Genomic DNA, 12,120 nt, shown 5'->3' on the forward strand with positions numbered 1-12,120 from the left:
AGTATTTATTACCTAAATAACAATTTTATGTGTATTCATAGCTACTGAGAAAAATATACCCATGACATAGATTTAGAATATTTGACAAGTCTATGTATAATGGCTGCATTTTGGAAGAAATTGATTATAGTTCTTATTTTTGTTCAGTATTGAGTTACTTTATTTATGGGTCATATTTCCTTAAATTCAAAGAGATTTATAGAAAGAAAGCCAATAGTTACTAATCATACCTTTCTTTTAGTTGAAAGCAATACTTTTAATATATTAAAGAAATCATTATTTAAATACATATAATAAGGTTTAAATATATTAAAGTGTATTCTAGTGAAATATTTCTCCATTTTAAAATGTAGATTTAATTATTTGGAATATACTTTTGCTTTCTCATCCTAATTAGCAAACCTTATTTTTACAGGATGTTTTCCATTAGTTATTTATGTAAAGCAATATAAATTTCAGGAAATAGATATTTTTTAAAGTACTTCTTCTGCTAAAAATACTTTCCTTTAGTAATATACACATTTTAAAATGAAATTTGTAAAGTAAATGTTCACATTTTCCAAGAAGTTTGCCTTTTGATCTAGAAAATTAAAAAATACAGAAGTTGCAGTTAAGTTTTGGAACCAGTTATTATGTAAAATGAAACCATTATTTAAATGATTATTCTTAATTTCTCTTGATATGCTTAATTTTGTCCTTAGTCATCCGTATGTTATTATGTTGTGTAGAGATTCACTTTTTACCTTTTTCTTTGTGTATACATAGGATGTTGCATTTGAGCCAAGTTTTATTTTCTGATCTATTAAGTAATACCATGGGATATGTCCCAGTTGATATGTCACTATCAACTTTAATAGATATTTGTGAATACTGTTATCTCAGTTATGTGCTGATTTACTTGTCATTCATGACACTGAAATTTTATTGGAAACAGTACAGTTTACTATAGAAAATGCTTAATACTTTTTTAAAAACAAAAAGCCAAAATTTCCAAAATGAATTATAGCCTTCATATGAAAAGAATTGAATATTTATATAGGCAAGGCTTATTTTAAGGATGTCTAAGCCTTACTATAAATATTGTCAAATGTGATTTAAAATATGTCTGCTAACATCTAAAAGAAAATATTCCAATTAAATACTAAAAGCATGAGATCACAGAATTCTAATATTTATTTGGATATGATTTGCTCTTTTGTAGTTAAGACCACTTCTGCATTATTTCAGATATTTTTGCTATACTTTACAGAAGTGTATTGCTTTGAAAATAGTTTCTTTAAATTGTTTTCCTTAATAAATAGAAAGTAAACTATAATTAATCCATTCCTAGTGACTCTAAATTGTGACTCTAAATAAATACAAAACTCAAGAAATTGAGATGTATCTAGTTAAATGAATAAAATACTAGATAAAATACATTATATAGCACTTTAATTAAATCAAAATCACTTGAGAACTGAGAATTTTATTTAACCCATGCAGTGAGTGAGGATTATTTTAGTAAGGCACTATGGTTATGTCATTAAATGTCAACTCTGTTCCCATTCATGGTCTCTCCCTTCCTCAAATTATACAAGCTGTTTCCTTTGGATTTTTAAAATTCACATTCCAGAGTTTCTTGATGCTATGTATATATTTCATTCAATAATGAGAAGAGTATAGTAATTACAGTCCACAGCTTTTCAAAAAGACATTTTATAGCACATTGGAAAAAAATTTTAGTTGGTATGTTTGAGTTAACAATGAAAATCTAGATTTTAGATTTTATATAAATCAGCAAATTAGTTTATACTTTTTGTTTAAAAGTATTTCTAAATTGAGCAAACTAACATACTTTAATCAGATTTGCTAACAAATTTTTAAAAATACGTAGTTTAAGTAACATTGAAAATAAATTATTTTTCTCACATTTAAATGTTTCTATTAATATATTTTAGCCTCACTGAGCAAGCTATTATATTACTACAATCCAGTTTCTTAGAATTTATTCTTTCAAAATATTTTGGTTATATTTTATCTTTCATTCTGTATTACACAGTTTTCAAACATAAACTTTTCAAAGACTTTTTATTCCTCATTATTTTACATCAGGTTAACATTTAGTTCTTTTAGTCCCTTAGAACAGGATTGAAATATGTAGGATATGGTGGGAAAGACACAAGAAATCTTAAGCAATTAATTTAAATTTTAATTTACCTCTCTTTTTTTAGTAAGAAGTTGTTTTAAAAAGGGGCAGTAAAGGGATTGGTTAAAGAGTAAGAACGTATTATAACCTTATTATCACCAGCAGAATTAAACATTGGTCTCCTGTTGATAGTTATTTTTAGAATTTCCACAGTGGTAATGCTTTTAGGCTTCTAGATATATTGTTGCATTTAACATTTTTTTTCAGAACAGAGAAATGATAAATATTTTAACTCTGTTTCTTATATTTTTAGTTGAAATAGTAATATCTTATAGAAAAGTGCATATATTATGATATTTCATAACTGAACTAAACTTTTGGTAACCAACTGGAAAGATCAAGAAAAGAGTAGCATCCCAAAAGCTTCTCTCATTCACCCTCCTCCAAGGTTAACTATTATTGTGATTTCTGGTAGCATAGATACAGTTTTTTCTGTTCTTAGATTTAATATAAATGGAATCACACAAGATATATTTCTTTTTGACTGCTTCTGTCACTGAAAACAGTGTGAGATTCATTTATAGTGTAGAATGACGTTTTTAGATTGTTCGCTTTTGTCACTATCTGGTATTCTATTATATGAACATTGACAATTTATACATTTTTGATGTGCAATTTTAATTTAAAAATAAGTACCTGAAGTTTATGTGAATTTCTTTTTTATTCCTTTGGCATTTTCCCTGGCATTTTCCCTTTTCCTTAAGAAGCTTCAGTTGTGTTAGGGGAGATTAGATGTTAGTCATGAAATATTTTTTGATTTTCTTTATTTTGATAGGCGTTGTGCTCAGTGTTGGGATTGGGGGAATAATAAAGTAGAATGCAGTGAGGGTGAGAGACATTCCCTGACCACGAAAACTTACAGTCTAGTGGAGGAGGAGGAGGACACTAGACATATATGAAAATAGTTGTCTTCACCAAGTTGAGGCTTAAGTGGAATATCCTGTTAGTTTAAAGAAAGTAGAAAATTTGGGATGGCTTCAGAGAAGAAGTGACATTAGAATTGGGCTTGACTGGCTGAATCAGATAGATATCCAGGGAACAAGAGGTTGGTTGGGGTGTGGAGGCTTCTAGGGGATACATAATATTGTCTGAATAAAGTCAGAGTTAGTCCATTGGATCTGTGAGTGGATACAGTGGGGGAGGAATTTGGACTCGTACATGAATAAGGATGTCTAAGCTTTTTAATATGAATAGTTAAAAATAGTTAAACCAGTTGATCGAGTATTCATTAACCCCATTTCTTCCTGATGAAGCTTGTTAAACTGCAACCATAGTCTGTCTCAAGTTCACTTTCTTCTATAATTGAGGGTTCAAAGATGTGATCCTTTTCATAGAGATATGCAACATACTTTGGAAGTTCAGAGAAAAATTACTTTGGCTTAGAAAGTCACAGAGAACATGAAGAAGGTAACTTTTTAAAGCAGGTTATTAAAGAATGGGTAGGATTTGAAAGAGGGTGTTGTACTTTTTTTATACAGTATTAGGTAGTTTAAGTTTTCATAACAACCCTGTGGGGTAAGATAGTATTCCTTCCTATAAAACTAAAACTCAGAGAGGTTACATAACTTGTCCAAAGTCACACAGTGGCTGGACAGGGATTCTGATGGAGGGTTAACTGATTCTAAAACCCTTGATCACTTTCTTACCTGAAGGAGTGAAGGCGTACATTATCTTTTGTTAATCATTTTTGAGGGTTCAGTGTGCTTCTTGCCTTATAGTAAAAGTGGATTTCCATGTATTGAGAAGCTAATTATATGATGGTACAGCTAATAAATCTGAACTCTCGTAGTATCAGTTAATAGTATATGGATGTTATTGTGATGCTGCTCTCATAAAATTGTAGATACAGTGTTAGGTGGACTCTTAGGTGTTACCTCAATTTCTGAGTCTAAGACATCTTTGATTTATAGGCATTTATCCACATTTTATTGACAGGAAGTTAGCTAGTTTGTGAGGCAGCCAGCTTCATTGTTGGGCAGCTCTAAAGTTCCTTCTTCTATTGAATTAAAATCTGCTTTCATGTTTCTTCTCTTTCATAATTATTGCTTATATGTTTCGTGAGCCATTTTCATGCTCATAGGAATGTGGGAAAATACATCTTTCTTTACAAGATTGAGGGATCCCTCTGAGTATCCATTCCCTACTTAGCATGGTGCCAGCTTGATTTTTGACTAGTGAAGTTATTGAACAGTTCATTTGTGGGAGGAAGATGCTTTTGTGGAATCTGTGTTTGAATTGTGTTAATTAGGAAATATAGGATTTGGTGCTAGTAGGCTCGTGGCATGGTGTGGTGTCTAAAGGTGAGGTGAGGTAGATACTGATCGTTTTGCCTGCCTGAAACAGAAACTGAAGCAGCCGTTTTTCTGCCCTAGCTCAGAATGACACCAGAGTAAATGCTTTCAGCTTTAATGGAAGCTAGGCCCTTCAAGTCTAACAAAATTGCCAGTAATGTTTGTTTATTAGCAATAAGTAACCCACCCCACAGGGCTCAGAATGATGTTTGCTCAACTGCCCTCTCCTTTATAACTCCACAGTTTGAGGCCTCAGGAACATAGAGTTGGGTGTCTTTAATCCTCCTGGAAATAGATCTTTTTAATTCCCTTGTTTCCAAAGCTATGTTTATTTTCAGCTGTCTGCTTTTATGATTAACATTCTCTTTAACAGAAACTCTTAAAACTGGTAAGACTTAACTGGGATGTTAATTCTCTTCACTTGAGTGGCAACAGCCTGATTTTCAGCTTTGGTTCATCTGGCATATGGAATGTCCTTTCATGAATGTTTTGAACTGAAAAGAAACACTGACATCATCTATTACAATCTTTTTATTGTAGAGGTCAAATTACTTACCTAAGGGCATACTGATTAGTAGCAGTGCCTCAATTTGATCCTCATTTTCTTGATTCAGGGCTCCTTCAACTGTACCACAATGCCTTAAAAATTATTATTATTATTTTATTGTGGTAAAATATACATAATATAAAATTTACCATTTTAACCATTTTGAAATGTACAATTCAGTGGCATTAGTTACTTCACATTGTTGTGCTACTGTCACCACTATTCATTTCCATATATTTTATATCCTGTACCCCTTAAAAGAATAAATCTCCATTACTCCCTACCTTCACCCTCTCAGAACTGCTGTTTTACTTTCTTTCTCTATGAATTTGACTATTCTAGGTACCTCATATAAGTGGAATCATTCAATATTTGTCCTTTTGTGTCAGGCTCATTTCACTTAGCGTAAAGTTTTCAGAATTCATCCATGCTGTAGGGTATATCAGAATTCCTCCTCCCCTTCTCCCTCCCTCCTCCCCTTCTTCACTTTCTTCCCTCTTTCCCTTATTTCATTCCTTTTGAAGGTTGGATAACATTCCATTGTATGTATATACCACATTTTGTTCATCCGTTCATCCATCAGTGGACATTTGGGTTGTTTCCACTTTTTAGCCGTTGGGACTAGTGCTGCTATGAACATGGGTGTACAAATATCTGTCCAAGTCCCTGCTTTTAATTCTTTTGGATATACACCTAGAGGTGGAATTGCTGCATCATATGGTAATTCTATGTTTAGTTTTCTGAGAAACCATCATTCTGTTTTCCACAGCAGCTGTACCATTTTACATTCTCACCAACAATGCATAAGGGTTCCAGTTTTTCTACATCCTTACTAACAGTTGTTATTTTGTTTTTTTTGATAATAGCCATCCTAACGATTATGGAATGGTGTCTCATTGTGGTTTTGATTCGTAGTTCTCTAATGATTAGAGATGTTGAGCATCTTTTCAAGTACTTATTGGCCATTTATGTGTCTCCTTTGGAGAAATATATATTTGAGTCCCTTGCCTATTTTTAAATTGGATTGTTTTTGTTGAGTTGTGGGTGTTCCTTATATATTCTATATATTAATTCCTTATTATGTGTATGATTTGCAAGTTTTTTCTCCAATTCCGTGGGACCACATTGCTTTTTAATGTTGTCTCTCTATCTTAATCTAACTCCAAAGCCAGAATCTGAGTGTACCTCTTTTATATTTTTTGCTGTTTGTTTGAAGTAGTTATCCTTTAGATTTGACACAGTTTTTCTAAAACATTTGTATAGCTTGAGCATGAAAAAAGTGGTCAAGTGCATGTTTATAATATTTCTCCTTCATTTGGAGAGGAAGAGAAAGGCAAGTTTGTTAAAATTCTTCGGATTGCTTACAAGTTTATCTTCACAGTAGTTTTTGTTTTGCTGTTTACAGGGATGGCTGACTTATAAGAGATTGTTTTTCTGCAGAAAGATTTTGTGACTTTCTACAGTATAGGGAAATATTTTCCTGCTTAATTTTCTTCTCATTTTAAACATGTTTTAAAAATACATATCTGTTAAACTCTTCAGAGGCTAGATATAGTACTTGACAGTATTTAGATTATAGAGAAGTTCAATACTACTTAATAGAATAAAAATTAAAGCAGATGAACAACCAATTAAATAAAATGACCATTCACCTGGTTCTTTTGTTTTATTCAGGATAGACTTTAGGAGGACATAGAAGGTTTCGGAAACATTAGAAAGTGACATGAATTTGTAAACACCTCATGGTCCCCATACATCTGGGCTGATTTATATATATATATGTTTTGAAGTCCATGTACATATTGGCTTTGTCACCTTTTTGTTATTAGCAATAGTGCTTATTAATTATTTGAAAATGGGATTTTTTTAAAAAAGCAGTAATACTAAAGGAATCTAAAATTATTTTTGGAAGCATTATTCATTAAAAATATACTATCATAGGCCTAGTGCTCACTGATATTCAATTTGAAATCTAAGAGAATACTGAAATATAACTCTTGGGGTATTAAGTGGTAAATCGATTCAGCCCAGGCACTTATTGTTCTGGTTACAAGATTATTTTTCTAATGATAGATGTTAACATTAATTTTAACAATCTGATGAAAGAAAATATATTTTAACAAATAGAAGCAGATATGAACACTGTTCTGTGTATGGTCGCATAGCTAGACATTTCAGGATAGACTGGGATTCATATGTTAGTCTGAAAAAGTCAGCATTTTTTGCTTTTTAGTTCAGTCACATTCTCTTGAAACTGACATACACTACTGGTGCACATTTCTACTTCAAAGATAGATGAATCAAAGAATGATTCATTTATCAAAGTGTGTGAATGATTTCTGAAAGTGTGGCCTTGTTTCAATCAAATGGCTCTATAGTTCTTAAAAAGTTATAGATCTTTTAAAGAAGCTTAGGGGCAGTTGAGAGTGAGAAAAACAGCAATCTTAATTTGTTTTTGGCTCAATTCATATATCCATTTCATGCCTGAACTAGAATTTCCTTAAAAAATGCTCTTTTTTGCCCACCCAAAGCTTTAGATTGGACGTGTAAGAATGTGCTATCTTGTGAGACTCTAAGGGTGGGATGTTAAGTCCAGATTTTACTGCCTTGAGACAAAATACGCATGCTTTATTTTATCTCCTTAGCCTACACATTAGAGGTGGTTAAGCATGATCAAAATGAGAATATCCCATCTTGGTCAATTTCTCCATTACATCATATAGTAAATTTGATTTGGAAAGTTCATAGTGCAAACTGTTCTCTTACCAGCTTTTTCTTTTGATTTGGATAAGTTATTGAAGTATTTTTTTCCCTTTTATATTGTAATAACTCCCTTTGTAGCAAATTAGTTCAGTTTAAACCAAACTTTTTAAAGCAAATGGTTAGGCCTTACTAGTATTGCTGTCTATTAAGATGTGAAATTTTTGTTTGAGTTGTAATCTCAGGTCAGGCATACAACAGTGGACCAAAAACCAGATGGCTCTGTGCATGATGTAACTTAGTTTCCATCTTATGGGACTGTGTGTTGTGTGACTTGGGGCACACTTGCCCTGTCTTGTTAATGAAACTATCTTTCCATTATTAATCAGGCATTTCCTTGCGTATTGCTTAGAACCTTTTTTTGTTTTGCTCATACTTTCTGTTTTAGTCTTCTAACTGTCATACTTTATTCTTCTTTTGTATACTTCTTAGGATGATTAAAGCAGAGGAGGATGACCAGAATAGACCAGGTGCATATTTTCTTTAATTTTGTGAAGAGTGTTCTCCAGTCAGTTTCAATTTTTGTTTTTTAAACTCCAGTGAGTTTTTTCAACTATATTTGTCAGCCTTTTCACACACTTGAGATTCTTCTTTGTTCATTCGTTCAGATCTGTTCCACAGATATGTGATGACTGTCTACTATATGCCAAGTGCTAGGAACTGAAATATAGGTTCCTACAGATTAATGAAAATTCACTGAATAAATCAATTAAATATATTATTGTTTGATTTTCCAGATTTTTGAAAACGTTTTCTAGTTATTGTTGAATGATTTTATAGAACATACTTGGTAATTCTGGACTTAATGTAAGCTTTTCTAAAGACTGACTTCTCGGCGGTTACTTTAACATGTATTACAATCTCCAATATTTATAGAGGTTAACTCTTTATATTCATTGAGAAATACTTATATTTCTAACTTGCATGTAAGTTATATTTTAAAAACCCATGAACAGAATTATTTTTCAACTTCTGTACGTGACATATGAGAAATTTGTGAGGAGAGTTTTAATAATACAGGATTAATATTAGTAATAGTAATAGCATATGTTTGCCAGGAATAGTGCTAGGAATCTTACGTGCATTATCTCGTTTAATCTTCTTAATAACCTTATGAGAGAGATACTGTTATACCCATTTTATGCATATCTTTGTCTTAACTTATTGATGCTTAAACATATAATAAATAGTGAAGTTGGAATTCACTTTTAGATCTGTCTGTCTGAATCAAGACCCAAGATTAGCAGTCCCTTCCGCCATTGATGAGGGAGTGTTATTATAAGTTGGTGTTAAGTTTGTGTCCTTAGACATTCTTCCATAGGAATAGCTTTGCTAACTTGTATGTATTTTTTTATAAACAGCTTTATTAAGGTATACTTTATGTACCATAAAATTCGCCCAAGTGTACAATTCAATGTTTTCTAGTAACTTTACTCAGTGATGCGACTGTTACTGTAAATCAGTTTTAGAACATTTTCATTCCCCCAATAAGATCCTTTATGACCATTTACAGTTAATTTCCATTTCTAGCCCCAGGGAGCCACTACTTTATTTTCTTTGTAAACTTATGTTTTATGGCATATAAGTAGAATCATACAGTATGTGGTACCCTGTGTTTTGCTTCTTTACTTAGCATAGTGTTTTTGAGGTTCATCCTTGACATAGCATGTATTAGTAGCTAATTTGTTTTTTTATTCTACGTCTGTGTGTGGCTTTCCTTAATGGAGTAAATGTATTCATGCTTACAAATAACTATCCTTAATCCTATCCAGAGATGTTTAAATTCCAGAGTTGCATGAGGGGTTTCCAAATCTTGTTACATTTGCTGCTGTAACTGTGTCTTAGGATGTTCTAAGAATATCCTTTTATGTCATTAGCCCCTTCTTCAACCTCAAATAGACATAAGCTTTTGCCATAATTTTTGAGAAATTAGAGGGGTGGGAATGGTGTTTGAGCTCCTTCTTGCTCTATGATTATTGGTATTAAAACTCATTTAAACAGAATTTAACTCTAGACTTATCTGCCTTTCTCAGGAAGATGAGTAGCTGGTACTGGGCCTTTTTTGAAATTTAAATCTTTGATAAATTAACTCGTTTTGGAAATGTCTAGTCTTATCTTTATAGGACTTTATCATTTTTGCAGCTTGACTAGTTTTATTTTTCACATTTGCATTTGTGCTCCAGGATATTGCATATAGTTGGTTTTTAGTAAATGTTAATTAAAATGAACAGAACTAGAATTTAATTAATTCTGTAAACATTTTTAGACAAGCTAACTTAAATTTTGAAGACTTTAGAAAAAGAACAGATATATTCAATCATATTAATGTTTAAGGAAGAAAAGGTAGCTAAAGTGCCCAAACTCAGTTTCCTTTTTTGTTAATCTAATTTTTTAACAAATGAAGCTTTAATATTCTAAAGCAAGTATTCTCTTATATTCTAGCATCTGAAGAGAAATATGTTGGATGTACCATTCTTGAATATCTTCAATTTTAATTCATCCTAATAAATGCAAATATTGAGATATATGAGTGCCTTTGGGGTTTCTTCTTCTAGATGTTTGTTTCTTTAGTCTTACAGTGTTCTTTCTCATTACTATTTTTTTTGAGAGGAATAATGTTTCAAGGTGCATACTTAATTTTTTATATTTAATTTATTTCTCAAAGTGTTCTTATTTTATTCTCATAAAATCCTATGAATAATTTAAAAAATGACAAGAGTACTTAATGGCTTGGCTACACCTGAAAGTGCTATATAACAATAGCAAGCTTTCATAGTACTTTAAAGTTGTGTAGAATGTGGTTTATCAAGTTCTCCATAATGGTTTATTATATGAATTATACCAGTGTTTTCAGTAACACTGTTTTCATTTTAAAATTAGAGTATAATTTAAATATAGCAAAATTTAACAATTTTATGTGTACAACTCAATGATTTTTGACAGGTATATGCAGTCGTAGAGCCCCCATCAAAATCAAGATATAGAGAGCCAACCCTGATGGCCTAGTGGTTAAAGTTTGGCGCTTACTGCTTTGGTGGCCTGGGTTCACTTCCCAGTCCCAGAACCACACCACCTGTCTGTCAGTTGCCATGCTGTGGTGGCGGCTCACATAGAAGAACTAGAACAACTTACAACTAGGATATACAACCAAGTACTGGGGCTTTGGGGAGGGAAAAAAGAAAAAGAGGAAGAATGGCAACACATGTTAGCTCAGGGCAAATCTTTCCCTGAAAAAAAAAACCAAAAAACAGAATCAAGATATAGAACATTTCTGTTGCCCCCCCAAATTTCTCTCTTGTCCCATTGCAATCAGTCTCTTTCCATCCTCCTGGAGTGTGTCAGCTCTTGGTGAGGGGATTTGGCCCCTGGTAAAGGTAATGCCTATCTCGATTCCCCAGTTGTAGGGTGAGCAAGGAATGACTGCTTGGCAGCTTGTTAGCTAGCAACCTACTATTCCTTGTGTTGTTGTTCCATCCTTCACCCAAACACATCAGATGACTGGTTCTCTTCACTAGGGCTTCTGGGATTTCTTTCACCTACAGGGCTGAGGCATGTAGTATTTTCGGTTGCATAATAAAAGATTTTGTAACTACATTTTATATACACACATTAACATATTTTCATTTTATTTTATTGAGCGTCTTTTGCTTAGGTAACTTTTTTAAAAGATAGTTTAAAAAGTAATAAAAATAGGAAAATAGAAATGTAATTTTAACGTGAGATATCGTAGGACTCTAATGTATCTTGTGACAACAAGCATTAGAGGTCTAACTCTTAAACAAGATTAACGTAACATTTTTTAAAAGCTTATTTTACTGTGGTTCTTTGCATTTTATTTAATTTGATTAATTTATTTACAGCCTTGTATTTGTATCAAGGTGAAAATTTTACCTAAATTGTATTCCAAGTCTGAAATACCAGTTTGTTCATATCAGGAAGAATAGTTTTAATATATAAATGCATATATATCTATTTAAATTTATATTTCTTTTTGAGAGTTGGGAAATATAGAATAGAAATTAATCTAGGCTTTATTTTTTTTTGTTTTTTTGAGGAAGATTAGCACTGAGCTAACTACTGCCAATCCTCCTCTTTTTGCTGAGGAAGACTGGCCCTGAGCTAACATCCATGCCCATCTTCCCCTACTTTATATGTGGGACGCCTACCACAGCATGGCTTTTGCCAAGCGCTGCCTTGTCGGCACCCGGGATCGAAACTGGGGAACCCCGGGCCACCGAGAAGCAGAACGTGCGAACTTAACTGTTGCACCACTGGACCAGCCCCTAGGCTTTATTTTGATTAACGATGTTTTCCTCCCAAATGTGTTATTGATTTTT

The 12,120-nt window shown here is 32.4% G+C and overlaps 1 protein-coding gene across 22 annotated transcripts in view; it reads left to right on the forward strand.

The window, feature by feature from the left end:
• The window catches only part of VPS13B (vacuolar protein sorting 13 homolog B), a 777,539-nt gene that overhangs the window by 106,753 nt on the left and 658,666 nt on the right, over positions 1–12,120 (forward strand). The gene's annotated exons all lie outside the window — the stretch shown is intronic.

Source organism: Equus caballus, chromosome 9 (genome assembly GCF_041296265.1).
Source record: "Equus caballus isolate H_3958 breed thoroughbred chromosome 9, TB-T2T, whole genome shotgun sequence".
NCBI classification, from domain to species: Eukaryota; Metazoa; Chordata; class Mammalia; order Perissodactyla; family Equidae; genus Equus; species Equus caballus.